Raw genomic sequence first — 13,000 nt, 5'->3', positions numbered from 1 at the left:
GACAAAACCTTCGGGTTGCATCATATACAACTCTTCCTTAAGGAAACCGTTAAGGAACGCCGTTTTGACATCCATCTGCCAAATTTCATAATCTAAAAATGCAGCTATTGCTAACATGATTCTGACGGATTTACGCATCGCTACGGGAGAGAAAGTCTCATCGTAGTCAATTCCTGGAACTTGTGAAAAACCCTTTGCCACAAGTCGAGCTTTATAAACGGTCACATTACCGTCAGCGTCCGTCTTCTTCTTAAAGATCCATTTGTTCTGAATAGCCTTGCGGCCCTCAGGTAGTACCTCCAAAGTCCATACTTTGTTCTCATACATGGATCCTATCTCGGATTTCATGGCTTCTAGCCATTTGTTGGAATCTGGGCCCACCATTGCTTCTTCATAATTTGCAGGTTCATTGTTGTCTAACAACATGATTGTCAAGACGGGATTACCGTACCACTCTGGAGCAGCGCGTGATCTCGTCGACCTGCGTGGTTCAACAGAAACTTGAACTGGAGTTTCATGATCATCATCATTAACTTCCTCCTCAACCGGCGTCGCAATCACAGGGGTTTCCCCTTGCCCTGCGCCACCATCCAGAGGGATGAGAGGTTCGACAACCTCGTCAAGTTCTATCTTCCTCCCACTCAATTCTCTCGAGAGAAACTCCTTCTCGAGAAAAGTTCCGTTCTTAGCAAAAAACACTTTGCCCTCGGATTTGAGATAGAAGGTGTACCCAACTGTCTCTTTTGGGTAGCCTATGAAGACGCACTTTTCCGCTTTGGGTTCCAGCTTTTCAGGCTGAAGCTTTTTGACATAAGCATCACATCCCCAAATTTTAAGAAACGACAACTTTGGCCTTTTGCCATACCACAGTTCGTATGGTGTCATCTCAACGGACTTCGATGGTGCCCTATTGAAAGTGAATGCAGCTGTTTCTAATGCATAACCCCAAAACGATAACGGCAAATCAGTAAGAGACATCATTGATCGCACCATTTCTAATAAAGTACGATTACGACGTTCGGACACACCATTACGCTGTGGTGTTCCAGGCGGTGTTAACTGCGAAACAATTCCACATTGTCTTAAGTGAGTACCAAACTCGAAACTCAGATATTCACCCCCACGATCAGACCGTAGGAACTTGATCTTCTTGTTACGATGATTTTCCACTTCACTCTGAAATTGCTTGAACTTTTCAAATGTTTTAGACTTGTGCTTCATTAAGTAGACATAACCATATCTACTCAAATCGTCAGTGAAGGTGAGAAAATAACGATATCCGCCGCGTGCCTCCACGCTCATCGGACCACACACATCGGTATGTATGATTTCCAACAAGTCACTTGCACGCTCCATTGTTCCGGAGAACGGAGTTTTAGTCATCTTGCCCATGAGGCATGGTTCGCACGTGTCAAGTGAATCAAAGTCAAGTGACTCCAAAAGTCCATCAGCATGGAGTTTCTTCATGCGCTTTACACCAATATGACCCAAGCGGCAGTGCCACAAAAATATGGCGCTATCATTGTTTACTCTAACTCTTTTGGTCTCAATGTTATGTATATGCGTATCGCTATCGAGATTCAATATGAACAATCCTCTCACATTCGGTGCATGACCATAAAAGATGTTACTCATAGAAATAGAACAACCATTATTCTCAGACTTAAAAGAGTAACCGTCTCGCAATAAACAAGATCCAGATATAATGTTCATGCTCAATGCAGGCACTAAATAACAATGATTTAAGTTCATCACTAATCCCGATGGTAGTTGAAGTGACACGGTGCTGACGGCGATTGCATCAACCTTGGAACCGTTTCCTACGCGCATCGTCACTTCGTCTTTCGCCAGCCTCCGTCTATTCCGCAGTTCCTGCTTAGAGTTGCAAATGTGAGCAACAGAACCGGTATCGAATACCCAGGCACTACTACGAGAGCTGGTTAAGTACACATCAATAACATGTATATCAAATATACCTGATTTTTCTTTGCCCGCCTTCTTATCTACCAGATACTTGGGGCAATTGCGCTTCCAGTGACCCATACCCTTGCAATAGAAGCACTCTGTTTCAGGCTTAGGTCCAGCCTTGGGTTTCTTCGGCGGATTGGCAACGGGCTTGCCGCTCTTCTTCGAATTGCCCTTCTTGCCTTTGCCGTTTCTCTTGAAACTAGTGGTCTTGCTCACCATCAACACTTGATGTTCTTTACGGAGTTCAGACTCTGCGACTTTCAGCATCGCAAACAACTCGCCGGGAGACTTGTTCATCCCTTGCATGTTGTAGTTCAACACAAAGCTTTTATAGCTTGGCGGCAGTGATTGGAGGATTCTGTCAGTGATAGCTTCTTGCGGGAGTTCAATCCCCAGTTCAGCTAGACGGTTTGAGTACCCAGACATTTTGAGCACATGTTCACTGACAGACGAGTTTTCCTCCATCTTGCAAGCATAGAATTTATCGGAGGTCTCATACCTCTCGATCCGGGCGTTCTTCTGAAAGATGAACTTCAACTCCTGGAACATCTCAAATGCTCCATGACGCTCAAAGCGACGTTGAAGTCCCGGTTCTAAGCCATACAGGACTGCACATTGAACTATTGAGTAGTCCTCCTTACGCGCTAACCAAGCGTTCTTAACATCCTGATCAGCCGTAGCGGGTGGTTCATCTCCTAGCGCAGCATTAAGGACATAATCCTTCTTTCCAGCTTGTAAGATTAGCTTAAGATTACGAGCCCAGTCTACAAAGTTGCTTCCATCATCTTTCAACTTAGCTTTCTCTAGGAACGTATTAAAATTGAGGATGACACTTGCGTGAGCCATGATCTACAACACAAATATATTCAAAGTGGACTTAGACTATGTTCAAGATAATTAGAGTTCAACTTAATCAAATTACGTGCTAAACTCCCACTCAAAAAGTACATCTCTCTAGTCATTTGAGTGGTTCATGATCCACCTACACTATCCCAAGTCCGATCATCACGTGAGTCGGGAGTAGTTTCAGTGGTAAGCATCCCTATGCTAATCATATCATCTATATGATTCATGATCGACCTTTCGGTCTCATGTGTTCCGAGGCCATGTCTGCACATGCTAGGCTCGTCAAGCTTAACCCGAGTGTTCTGCGTGCGCAACTGTTTTGCACCCGTTGTATGTGAACGTTGAGTCTATCACACCCGATCATCACGTGGTGTCTCGAAACGACGAACTGTAGCAACGGTGCACAGTCGGGGAGAACACAATTTCGGCTTGAAATTTTAGTGAGAGATCACCTCATAATGCTACCGTCGTTCTAAGCAAAATAAGGTGCATAAAAGGATTAACATCACATGCAATTCATAAGTGACATGATATGGCCATCATTACGTGCTTCTTGATCTTCATCACCAAAGCACCGGCACGATCTTCTTGTCACCGGCGCCACACCATGATCTCCATCATCATGATCTCCATCAACGTGTCGCCATTGGGGTTGTCGTGCTACTTATGCTATCACTACTAAAGCTAAATCCTAGCAAAATAGTAAACGCATCTGCAAGCACATATGTTAGTATAAAGACAACCCTATGGCTCCTGCCGGTTGCCGTACCATCGACGTGCAAGTCGATATTATCTATTACAACATGATCATCTCATACATCCAATATATCACATCACATCATTGGCCATATCACATCACAATCATACCCTGCAAAAACAAGTTAGACGTCCTCTAATTTTGTTGTTGCATGTTTTACGTGGTGACCAAGGGTATCTAGTAGGATCGCATCTTACTTACGCAAACACCACAACGGAGATATATGAGTTGCTATTTAACCTCATCCAAGGACCTCCTCGGTCAAATCCGATTAAACTAAAGTTGGAGAAACCGTCACTTGCCAGTCATCTTTGAGCAAAGGGGGTTACTCGTAACGATGAAACCAGTCTCTCGTAAGCGTACGAGTAATGTCGGTCCAAGCCGCTTAGATCCAACAATACCGCGGAATCAAGAAAAGACTAAGGAGGGCAGCAAAACGCACATCACCGCCCACAAAACCTTTTGTGTTCTACTCGAGAAGACATCTACGCATGAACCTAGCTCATGATGCCACTTTTGGGGAACGTCGCACGGGAAACAAAAATTTTCCTACGCGCACGAAGACCTATCATGGTGATGTCCATCTACGAGAGGGGATGAGTGATCTACGTACCCTTGTAGATCGTACAGCAAAAGCGATTAGAGATCGCGGTTGATGTAGTGGAACGTCCTCACGTCCCTCGATCCGCCCCGCGAACTATCCCGCGATCAGTCCCACGATCTAGTACCGAACGGACGGCACCTCCGCGTTCAGCACATGTACAGCTCGACGATGATCTCGGCCTTCTTGATCCAGCAAGAGAGACGGAGAGGTAGAAGAGTTCTCCGGCAGTGTGACGGCGCTCCGGAGGTTGGTGGTGATCTTGTCTCAGCAGGGCTCCGCCCGAGCTCCGCAGAAACACGATCTAGAGGAAAAACTATGGAGGTATGTGGTCGGGCAGCCGTGAGAAAGTCGTCTCAAATCTGCCCTAAAAGCCCCATATATATAGGAGGAGGGAGGGGGACCTTGCCTTGGGGTCCAAGGGAACCCCAAGGGGTCGGCCGAGCCAGGGGGGAGGACTCTCCCCCCCCAAACCGAGTCCTACTTGGTTTGGTGGGAGGGAGTCCTTCCCCCTTCCCACTTCTTCCTTTTTTTTTTCTTTCTTCCTTTGATTTTTCTTCCTTGGCGCATAGGATTTGGTGGGCTGTCCCACCAGCCCACTAAGGGCTGGTGTGACCCCCACAAATACCTATGGGCTTCCCCGGAGTGGGTTGCCCCCCTCCGGTGAACTCCCGGAACCCATTCGTCATTCCCGGTACATTCCCGGTAACTCCGAAAACCTTCCGGTAATCAAATGAGGTCATCCTATATATCAATCTTCGTTTCCGGACCATTCCGGAAACCCTCGTGACGTCCGTGATCTCATCCGGGACTCCGAACAACATTCGGTAACCAACCATATAACTCAAATACGCATAAAACAACGTCGAACCTTAAGTGTGCAGACCCTGCGGGTTCGAGAACTATGTAGACATGACTCGAGAGACTCCTCGGTCAATATCCAATAGCGGGACCTGGATGCCCATATTGGATCCTACATATTCTACGAAGATCTTATCGTTTGAACCTCAGTGCCAAGGATTCGTATAATCCCGTATGTCATTCCCTTTGTCCTTCGGTATGTTACTTGCCCGAGATTCGATCGTCAGTATCCGCATACCTATTTCAATCTCGTTTACCGGCAAGTCTCTTTACTCGTTCCGTAATACAAGATCCCGCAACTTACACTAAGTTACATTGCTTGCAAGGCTTGTGTGTGATGTTGTATTACCGAGTGGGCCCCGAGATACCTCTCCGTCACACGGAGTGACAAATCCCAGTCTTGATCCATACTAACTCAACTAACACCTTCGGAGATACCTGTAGAGCATGTTTATAGTCACCCAGTTACGTTGCGACGTTTGATACACACAAAGCATTCCTCCGGTGTCAGTGAGTTATATGAGCTCATGGTCATAGGAATAAATACTTGACACGCAGAAAACAGTAGCAACAAAATGACACGATCAACATGCTACGTCTATTAGTTTGTGTCTAGTCCATCACGTGATTCTCCCAATGACGTGATCCAGTTATCAAGCAACAACACCTTGTTCATAATCAGAAGACACTGACTATCATTGATCAACTGGCTAGCCAACTAGAGGCATGCTAGGGACGGTGTTTTGTCTATGTATCCACACATGTAAATGAGTCTTCATTCAATACAATTATAGCATGGATAATAAACTATTATCTTGATACAGGAATTATAATAATAACTATACATTTATTATTGCCTCTAGGGCATAATTCCAACAAAGTGTTGATGTCTTCAGGGTTTCCAGATATGTGAAGAGTGGCATAGAACTGAAGAATTAACTCGCTGTTCCAGTCAGATATGTCGGAGCACATTTGAGGCTTGTCATAGGGGTTCTCTCCGATGAAGTACATGCGTTCTTCAAAGAAATTCTCCTTCTGAAACTTTGGACGCTTGGAGAATGGCTGACGCTGAACTGGCTGAAGATTTTGCTGAAGAATAGGAGGGGAGACAACAATAGCAGTCTCTGGGTTGAGCACAATGAATGCATTGTCTTGGGCAGGTGCATTCTCTTCAGCATTTTCCTCAGGGTGAGGAATTTCAGCAGCTGGTACTTCAGGCTGAGGAGATGGTGCTTGCTTTGGCTGAGCTTCAGGCTGAGGAATTTCTGCTTCTTTCTCAGTTGGAGGAGTTGGATCACCCTGTTCCTCATCTTGAGGAGTCTGCTCAGAGTGTTGAATTTCGTCAGCTTGAGGATTTTCAGCTTGTTTTTCCTTAGTTGGCTTTGTCGCAGAGGCAGTTTCATCAGCTGGTGCAGCTGATGCTTGAACATTTTCTGTCTGAGGAATGAGAGGTTGAGGACTGTCATCTGTCTGAATTTCCTCATCAGTGTGTTCCTCAGAGGTGACATCTTTCATTTCCTAATCTTCCTTTTTTGCCGGATCATCAATGATGACCATCTCATAGGAAGGAGCGACATTCAGGGGCACAGGGTCTAGAGGAGCAGATTCTTCAAGTGCTTTGAGGCGCTTCGCCTCTGTTTCTTCTTCTGCTCAGGAGGCCTTTCTCTTTTTGGCTTCCTTTTTAGCAGCCCTTGTTTTCTTCACGTCTGATGCAGACGGAATCATCTTCTTCACCTTTGAAGCTTTTGGTGAAGGGTTCTCTCTACAGATTCTTCAGCTGGTATTGAGGAACCAACTGGAACAGAGTCATCAGCCTGCTTTGATGAAGCAGCTGGATCAGAAGCAGTCTCATCAGCGGCAACAAATTCATCAGTTGGAGTTTCCATGATGATTTCTTCAATGGACGGTTCATCAACACGGCGTTCTTGGTGTACTTCCTCAGCTTGAGGAGTTTCCTCCTCATGAGGAGATTCATGTGCTGGCTCCTCAATCAAGGGCTGAGGAGTTGGTGCTGGGGGTGCGGCTCTTTGGTTGTAGTCATCAACAACACTAGTGGCCAGCTTGATGAAATTGCTCTTGAGGCTTTTGCGATCTGACAGCTTGGCGTACTTGTCACTCAATTTTTGCAGCTCTGCCTGCATCAGGAGTCAATTTGAGGAGATTCTACCTGAGGAATTTCTCCTTTTTGATCTTTGCACTTTGGCCTGCCTGGCCTGCTGTTCTTTCCACTTGGCTTCATTGATGAAAGTGGTCACCATGTGACTGATGCCAGGCGGAAGCTTCAAGTCATCAATTGGAGTGTTTGGGTCCTCATACGAGATGTTGATGTAGTCAAGGAGGACCTTGGGGTCCATGGCCAGAGGAATGGCACTGCCTGATGCTTGAGCTACTCTTTCTTGCTTGTTTCTGATGATGGCTTGCAGGGTTTCATCATCAAATTCATCACTTCCCTCTGATACAGACGGGACTGTGATGATTTTGCTCGGGCCGGGCAGAGGTGCACGTTCAGCAGTTACCAAAGTCTTCGCAGGAGGTGTTGAAGACTTTGTCTCTGAGCTGGTTGCAGCTGGGAGTGAGGAGCTGGAGCTGGCAGTCGTAGGCTTCACGACTTGCTTCTGTACTGGTTTCTCTTGAGGCTTTGGAGGTGGAGCTGAGGATTTTGGTACTCAGGAGATTGGTGCTAAGGGCTTTGGCGCTGATGGTTTTGGTGTTGAAGGTTTTGGTAATGAGGGTTTTGGTGCTGAGGGTTTTGTGACAGAAGCCTGAGCAGACTTCTCTTGAGGCTTTGGAGCCCTTGGCTTTGATGGCACAGACTGCATTTGAGGAATTTTTGAGCCTGAGGTTTCTGCATCTGAGGAATTAGCATCACTTGAGGCAGCAGCTGAGGATTCATTAAATTTCCTCACTGCAGCTTCTGCCTGTTTCTTGAGCTTGGCCAGATGCTTTTCTTTCTCATCTGGATAGTCATCAATGGTCATGAGGCTTGAGGGATGTGCTACTTGATGATCCTCAAGTGGGGCCCTTCTGCCAGGAGGCTTCAGAGCGAATTTCTTCGCATATTTGGGAGTCACAAACCTGTACTCCTTCCATTCCTTCGCCCATCGGCGTTCAATCTTCTGCAGTCGTATCTTTCTCTTGGCCATTGTCTCATTTTCATCAGGCGTGCAATAGTCCAAGTAAATGTCCTCAGGGATATCAGCAGCTTGTTTTGCTCAAGTTTCTTTCCTTGCTTCTGTTTTCTGTCTTCCTCCATTTTCTTCAGTTGAGGATTTTGCTGATGAGTTTGAACTCTTGAGGATTCTGATGAGCCTTGAAGAGTTTCTTCCAGAAACGCTGCAAATGAGTTAATGTGATGAGAACCGAGAGATTCATCAGCTGACATGTGTGTACCTGTGAACAGAGTATAGTTGCGAGGAATTTGGAGAGGTCATTGCGTTCTCAGATTTGAAGAAAACGAAAAAGTTTGACAGCTTGAGGAATATAACCAGTGGTTGAGGAATTTGCCTAAGCATACCGTTCTTGGGTTCCAGAGTTGTACAGATCCGAAAATCCGCACAATTGAGGAATCTCGTGAAAATCTTAGATGCTTAGCATAGTTCATCAATTATTGTGGTGACAGGTAGTGTTTGAGGAATCAAGTGCGCATCGTATCTTGAGGAAAAACAGATTTCACATAGAAGATGTAAAATTTTAGATCTAACTTGCTGTAAATATGGGATATATTTACCGTGGAAGGTGCACACGAAGAGCACAGAAAGTTGTGTGTAGAGAGGCTCTTCGTTCGAGTGTCCAATGCACCCTAACTCGGCGACACAGGACGTCTACGGCGGCGGCGGACGAAGATGGTCCGACTCCGGCGTGGTTCCGGCGACGGAGAAGTCGAGGCAGTGAAGCTCTTCCTCACCGGCGACGAGACTACCATCGGTGGCGCTAGGGTTCGGTGGAGTGTGCTGTGGCAGGAGAGCGATGAGGCGAAGAAGAGGATGCCGAGGGGAATAAGGACATATTTATAGCCAAAAGTTACTGTTGGCGCGAGAATGTCGGACCAAATAGCCCCTGCCTCTACGTCTCCGCAGGACACGTGTAGCTCCCGGACGATGCGGTGGAGATAGTGGAGATCGTGGTTATCCGATCGTGGGAAGTGGGGGTTCAGTTACTGTGTCTTTAAAGAAACAACTTTTGAAGATTTGAGGATTTTCGTTACAAAATCATCAGCTCACAAGGACGCAGTGAGGATTTTGAACAAAGTTTCAAGTAGAACGCATATGGAGAATTGAATAGACTGGATGAGTATAGCATAGAGGGAAAGTAGGGTCCGATCACATTCACTTAGCAGAAACATCAACTTGAAGAAATAGCAATAAGTGAATGCTGTTGAGGACTAGAAATCACAGTCTATCTAGTCAAATGAAAGTCATCAAGTGTTTTTGAGGATTTTTGTAATAAATCATCACAATGAAGAATATCTGTTTTGAAGAAAAACGCATTGTGAGGAAATTGATCATTTGAAGAAAATCAACTTGAGGAATTTCACATTGGGCGGTGGCGTTACCCACCATATAAGAATGTTGATTACAGACGCCGCGTACAATTGTCGTAGGGCCCTGAGAATCAATTTCTTCGTTAATTTCTTCACATTCAGAGTGACATTCTTCATCAGTTGAAGAAAATCGATTCATCATGTGTTGCACATCTAAGTCATCAACTTTGCATAAGTGTTAGGATGTGTGCATGTTTTTACAAAACATTTGAAGGCTCTAAGATATTTAGCTCACACCGCAACTTGCAAAACCTTTTCTCATCCAAGGGCTTAGTGAAGATATCTGCCAGTTGATCATCAGTCTTCACATGGTTGATGAGGATATTGCCCTTGAGGACATGGTCCCGAAGAAAATGATGACGAATCTGGATGTGCTTGGTCTTCGAGTGTTGTACTGGGTTGTATGCAATCTTGATAGCACTCTCATTGTCACAGTAGAGAGGCACATTCTTCATGTTGATGTCGTAGTCCTTGAGGGTTTGCTTCATCCATAGCAATTGAGCACAGCAAGAACCAACAGCAATGTACTCAGCTTCGGCAGTGGAGAGTGATACGCAGTTATGCTTCTTTGAGGACCAGCAAACTAGTGATCTTCCGAGGAAATGGCATGTGCCAGAAGTTGACTTGCGATCCACACGGTCACCAGCATAGTCTGAATCAGAATACCCTACCAGATGAAGATTGGAGCCCTTGGGATACCATAACCCTAGTGTTGGTGTGTGAGCTAAGTATCGAAGAATATGTTTCACAGCCTTATGGTGTGATTCCTTCGGTTTTGCTTGAAAACGTGCACACATGCAAACACTAAGCATTATATCTGGCCTAGATGCACATAAATACAATAAAGAGCCAATCATAGAACGATATACCTGCTGATCGAAATCTTTACCATTTTCATCAGTGCCGAGGTGGCCGTTGGTAGGCATTGGAGTCTTGGCACCTTTGCATTCGTGCATGTCGAATTTCCTCAGAACATCCTTGAGGTATTTCTCCTGTGATATGAAGATTCCATTGTTTTGTTGACGAATTTGAATACCTAAGAAGAATTTCAGCTCGCCCATCATGGACATCTGATATTCTTCACTCATCATGTAGGCAAATTCATCACTGTATCTTTTGTCAGTATAGCCAAATATGATATCATCGACATATATTTGACATACAAACAGCTCATTATCATAGGATTTTGTGAAAAGAGTTGGATCGAGTGAACCGGGTTTGAAGCCTTTCTTCATGAGGAATTCCTTCAATTTATCATACCATGCTCGAGGGGCTTGCTTGAGGCCATAAAGAGCCTTTTTGAGTCTGAAGACTTTGTCTGGATTCTTCGGATCCTCAAAACCTGGGTGCTGAGCAACATATACTTCTTCCTCAAGCTTACCATTGAGGAATGCACTTTTCACATCCATTTGATATAAGGTGATGTTATGATGATTAGCATATGCAAGTAGTATTCGAATAGCTTCAAGTCTAGCAACAGGTGTAAAAGTTTCATCGAAATCTATTCCTTCAACCTGGGTGTAGCCTTGGGCTACAAGTCGTGTCATGTTCCTCACCACTTGACCGTACTCACCTTGCTTGTTTCAGAAAATCCACTTGGTGCCGGTGATGTTGTGCTTGCGAGGATCTGGTCGTTTGACGAGCTCCCATACGTCATTCAGCTTGAATTGAAGAAGTTCGTCTTGCATAGCTTGGATCCACTCCGGTTCCAGAAAAGCCTCAGCAACTTTTGAGGGTTCTGTGATGGATACAAAGGAAAAATGCCCACAAAAGTTAACTAAGTGTGAAGCTTTTGAGCGAGTGAGAGGACCTGGCGCGTTGATGTCGTTGAGGATTTTGTCAAGTTCTACTTCGTTTGCAATCCTTGGATGAGCTGGTTGAGGATTTTGTCTGGGCTGAGGAAGTGGTGCTGGTGCAATTTCCTCAGGAGCATCTTCTTGATTTTCATCAGTGATGGGGACCGTTTCTTCACCAATTTCCTCAGTGGGGACAATGTCTTCAGTAGGCTTGAGCTTTATTGATTCCTCAAGAGACAGTTTATCTGGATCAGAAGGCAATTGCTCTGTTTGCGAGCCATTAGTTTCATCGAACCGCACATCTACAGTCTCAACAACTTTGTTGTGATAGTTGTTGAAGACTTTGTAAGTGTGCGAGTCATTTCCATAACCGAGCATAAAACCTTCATGTGCCTTAGGTGCAAATTTTGAGCTATGGTGAGGATCTCTAATCTAACATTTTGCACCGAAGACTTTGAAATAACTTACATTGGGTTTCTTGTCAGTAAGGAGTTCATATGAGGTTTTCTTGAGGAATTTGTGAAGATATACCCTGTTGATGATATGGCATGCAGTGTTGATTGCTTCAGGCCAAAAGCGACGAGGAGTCTGATATTCTTCAAGCATAGTTCTCGCCATTTCAACCAGAGTCCTGTTCTTCCTTTCGACGACACCATTCTGCTGAGGAGTATAAGGAGCAGATAATTCGTGAGTAATACCAAGTTCATCAAGATAATCATCAAGACCAGTGTTTTTGAACTCGGTTCCATTATCACTCCTGATATGTTTGATCTTGATGCCAAAGTTCGTCGAGGCCCTTGAAGAAAATCGTTTGAAAATTTCCTGCACTTCAGTTTTATACACTATGATATGCACCCAGGTATATCTGGAATAATCATCAACTATGACGAAGCCATATAAAGATGATGCATTGGTTAGTGTGGCATAGTGAGTAGGTCCAAATAAATCCATATGAAGCAATTCGAATGGACGTGTAGTGGTCATGATGGTTTTAGAGGGATGCTTGGATCTGGTCATTTTCCCAGATTCACAAGCACCGCACAGATGATCCTTGAGGAATTTGACTGATTCGATGCCGATGACATGCTTCTTCTTCGCGAGCGTGTGCAAATTCCTCATGCCTGCATGACCTAGTCTTCGGTGCCACAGCCATCCTTCTGAGGTTTTTGCTAGTAAGCAAGTGGCTGGTTGAGGACCTGTAGAGAAATCAACAATGTACAAATCCCCTCTTCTTACACCTTCGAAGATGAAAGGATCGATATGGTTGGCTAGAGGGGGGGGGGAATAGACAACGACTACTTTTTAATTAATCTTAGCAAGTTAAGGTAAACAACATATGGGTTCACAAATAATACGACAATGAGGTGAACCCTAAAGAAGCTAACAACGAGAGCTATTAAGACAAGTAAGATATAGTCACAAGCATAAGCAAATACAAAGTAAAGGATAGAGATAACCACAAGTGGAACCGATGGAGACGAGGATGTGTTACCGAAGTTCCTTCCCTTTGACAGGAAGTACGTCTCCGTTGGAGCGGTGTGGAGGCACAATGCTCCCCAAAAAGCCACTAAGGCCACCGTATTCTCCTCACGCCCTCACACGATGCAAGGTACCGTGATTCCACTATAGGT

This window comes from Hordeum vulgare, chromosome 5H (assembly GCF_904849725.1).
Source record: "Hordeum vulgare subsp. vulgare chromosome 5H, MorexV3_pseudomolecules_assembly, whole genome shotgun sequence".
Lineage (NCBI taxonomy): Eukaryota > Viridiplantae > Streptophyta > Magnoliopsida > Poales > Poaceae > Hordeum > Hordeum vulgare.
Note: the sequence above shows the minus strand (reverse complement) of the source record.